Raw genomic sequence first — 4,359 nt, forward strand, 5'->3', positions numbered from 1 at the left:
ACCTCCCTCTCTCTATTCTTCTCTCTATAGAATGACACACACACAATGATAGAATGCCGTCAAAGTGCAACTCATTTGTGCATATTGATAGATTTCCATGGTATGTAGGTTAAAAGTCAGACTGCTTCCAACAGAATACATCTGTAGTGAATACATTTGGACATTTCCTTCGATTCACGTTCCAGTTATACTGAAATCATACTCCCTGTTCAGATTACTGGTGCCTCATATCCACCATTTCATAAAATCCCTTTGTAAGTAAAATATATATTTAAATAATAGGCAATTATTTTATCGTAAATTCAGCTTATTTGAAAGATCTGCCTGCTCAGCATATCTTTGCTAGACAGGTCGATCATCTTCCATACAAAGGAAAGATATGATTATGTTAATTGTTAATTAATATAGATACATGTTCAAGCACATAGAATCATACCCTATTTGAGTACATGTTCCATTTCAGATTTAATAACATGTATATATTTTATTATCAAGTTTTCATTAACAACTTGGTATTATTGTTGTTATCACCCTCAAACCAAATATGCAAATTTCGGAGAAATTGCATTGACAGGTATAACATTGGGAATGTTTCATATATTAATGTTAATATTCATAAATCCACTCTGCTCAAGGCTTCTTCTTCTTATTTTGATTTACCGAAGGAGATAAGGAATAAAAAGGCAATAATTAATTTTTAAAATACTGAAAATAAATGTTTTCTCTGGAGTATATTAGCACATCTTTATTCAAAGGAAAGGGACTGTGAAAGAGCATCAAATTATAAGAAATATGAGAGTATATTAGAAAGTGGGGATCAAGGCATCTCGAGAGGAGAACACGTGAGCTTAAAAGACAGAACAAAGTTTGAGAATATGAAGAACCTTTCAATAAATGTTTATAGTTTTACTGATATAAACAAAGTCCAAATAATAAGAGTTGGTAATATTATATCCAATGATAATTTGTCAAATGACCGGTAGGTAGATCCCCTTTATTTCACTAATAAATAAACCCCTCATTATGCTTATATCAAAAACTTTCTAGATTGGTAATTATTCAAGTTTATAAATCAAAGCATAACTCTTATCCTTGTAAGAGACATTTAAATATCTTGAGATCTCAACAAAGACTTGAGAAACATTTATGTAAATTATTGTGCTAATCATAAAGCAGCAGTTATTGAGATGCCAGAAACATTAGAGAAAGTTGTATTTAATGAAACAAATAAATGTATAGAACACCCATTTGTAATATATGCTGATTTTGTAAGCATCTTGGAAAAGTATGATGATGTTACAAAATATAAAAAGCATACACATTGTGGGTTTTGTTTTTACATTAAATCATCTGGAGAAAGTAAATATTATAAGTTGGAGTTGTATATAGCACCTAATGCTGCTAATGAATTTGTTAAAAGGATTGAGGATGATTTTATTCAGCTAACTAAAATTATGTCAAGAGCAAATAAACCTGTTGACTTATCTCCTAATGAAGAGAACAATTTGAAGAAGAATGGATTTGTCACATATGCTCAGAGGCTTTGGAAAGAACTGATAAAACAATTAAATATCATTGTTATATCATGTGGAAATTTATATAGGAGCAACTCATTATAATTATTATCTTAATTATAGAATCCATTCAATCATACCTGTATTTATTCATAATAATTGTCATTATGATACACATATCTTTATCAATAACTAAGGAAGACTCCTGGAAAGATTACAGCAATTCCTCATAAAGATCAAAATTACGTCTCACTTACAAATAGATTTATTCTTGTGAAATGGGTTTAATTACAACTACGAGATTTCCTGTCAGGTCAGGTTCGATCTGTGACCTGCTACAGGTACCATGTAAACCTGTACTAATCTGTTCCATGGTCGGGTTGTCGGCGACTAAACCGTCTCCCCCACCAGGTTTTCTGGTGAGGAGGGTGTTTGGATATGGACACCCAGCAGGATTAAAAACAAAACCTGTCAAAGGGCGGAGGAGCTCCTTGTGAGCCAACGGCCATCCATATCTAGTGCCCAACTGTGTCTGCGGACGTCCTCCTGCAGTTGGGTTACTTCTTATTTGGAGGTTGGTGGCAGGATTTGCACTCCAGCCACCGTAAAACGCTTCATTCCGCAAAACGCAAAAACGCAAAAAAATCTGAAAACCCACTCCGTGGGAGTACCTCCTGTGCAGCTTCCCTTCGCAGGGCAGCTCACCGGATGATGGGATTGGGGCAAAGCCTTCGGGACCCCCAATCTTTGATAGGAGGGAAACCACGGGGAAACATCCATGGGTCAGATTGCGGGAGAGTGTGTCGGAGTGGTGCTGAGGTGTCGTCCACCAGACGGCGGTCTCCTTGGGTTAACCTGAGGCGGTCCCTTCGGGTGGGTGCCTGGAATGTCCTATCCCTAAGAGAGGATGATCACCTGTCTCTGTTATCATCTGAGCTCAAGTGTTTGGACATCGGGATTGCAGCTCTCTCTGAGGTTCGGAGACCGGATTGCGGCGAGATAATGGTGGGTGGTTACACCTACTATTGGTCTGGTCGCTCTGATGGTTACCATACCCAAGGAGTTGCTGTAGCTGTGTCCAATAAGCTGACCCCAATGATAATTGAGGTAACACCGGTCAACGAGCGTATTATGAGATTAAGGATTCGTCACTCCTTAGGTGTCATTTCCCTGGTCTCTATTTATGCTCCGACTGAGGCGAGTGATCTTACCGTGAAGGATGCATTCTACGCCACACTCGAGTCTGTGGTTGATCAGTGCCCCAGACGAGATACACTTCTAGTCTTGGGGGATTTCAATGCATCGACTGGAACTGATAGGGATGGTTATGAGGTGTGTGTTGGTCCCCATGGGTCAGGAACTATGAACCAGAATAGCACTAAGTTCCTTGACTTTGCAAGAAGTTATGGACTTAGGGTGGCTGGTTCATGGTTTCAGCGCCCGCAAGCTCATCGCTGGACTTGGTATTCCAACGCTGGCGGTGTGGCAAAGGAGATTGACCATGTCCTCATTGACGGTCGTTGGAGGATGATCCAGAACTGCAGGGTCTACCGGAGTGCTCAGTTCCTCAATACTGACCACAGGCTTGTTGTAGCAACTCTAAAGCTGCACCTTAAATCCTGGAGAATGGTACCATCCCAGCCTAGGCTGGATGTTGCCAAGCTCAGGGATGAGAGAGTAGCTGAGGAGTTTGCGAACAGGCTGAGTGGACACTTGGGGGGTCTGGGTGCTTTGGGGGGTCCTGAAGAGTTGTGGAGCACCTTCAAGACCACCGTCCTTGATGTTGCCGGTGGATGCCTTGGAGTTCACCGCAGGGCAAAGAAGAATTTTGTCTCTCAAGGGACACTGGATACCATTGACCAGAGTCGCAGGGCCAGGCTGAATGGCAGAGCTGAGCTGTTCAGGGAGCTGAGGCGTAAAACTGTACGTGCACTGAGGGTGGACAAGGAGGCCTATGTGCGAGGAATCTGTGAGGGGGTAGAGCATCACCTGTGGACAAGTGATTCTCGTCCCGCTTACAGGGGAATTCGCGCATTACGTTCATCCAAGCCCACCCCTCGGAGCACTGCAGTTCGAGCAGAGAGTGGTAGGCTCTTGACAGAGGAGTCTGAAGTGAAGGCCCGCTGGGCCGGTTACTTTGAGCGGTTGTACCAGGCTGATCCCCCAGCTGTCGAGTTGGACGTCAAGGGTGTTACAATCCCTGTTGCTGACCCTCAAATCAACTGTGGTCCACCATCGCTTGTGGAAACACGGGCTGCGGTGAACCAGTTGAAACGGGGCAAAGCTCCAGGGATCTGTGGCATCCATGCTGAACTTCTCAAGGCTGGTGGAAATGCTGCACTCGCGTCGTTGCATGCAGTTTTGTGCTCTGCCTGGAACACAGGCATCATCCCAACTGACTGGAAGAGGGGCCTTGTTGTCCCTCTCTGGAAAGGGAAGGGTGATCGCCAAGACGGCAACAACTACCGAGGGGTGACGCTGCTCTCAGTGCCGGGCAAGGTCTTTGCTCGGATAATTCTTGATAGGGTTCGCCACCATCTGCTTGAGCACCAGCGTCCAGAGCAGTCAGGCTTTACACCAAAGAGGTCAACGATTGACCGTATCCTTGCTCTTCGTGTCCTCACTGAACGCAGACGAGAGTTTCGGCAGGGGCTGCTTGCAGCCTATGTTGATCTCTGTAAAGCGTTCGATTCAGTGAATCGGGATGTCCTCTGGAGGATTCTTGGTCTTCGTGGGGTGCCACCGAAACTGATCGATCTGATGTCTGAACTCTACTCTGGTACTGAGAGTGCTGTGAAGTGTGGTGGTACCGCCTCTGACTTATTTCCAATTGTTACTGGAGTTC

The sequence above is a fragment of the Eptatretus burgeri genome, chromosome 1 (assembly GCF_056783735.1).
Source record: "Eptatretus burgeri isolate ZD-2024b chromosome 1, Ebu_testis_v1, whole genome shotgun sequence".
Lineage (NCBI taxonomy): Eukaryota > Metazoa > Chordata > Myxini > Myxiniformes > Myxinidae > Eptatretus > Eptatretus burgeri.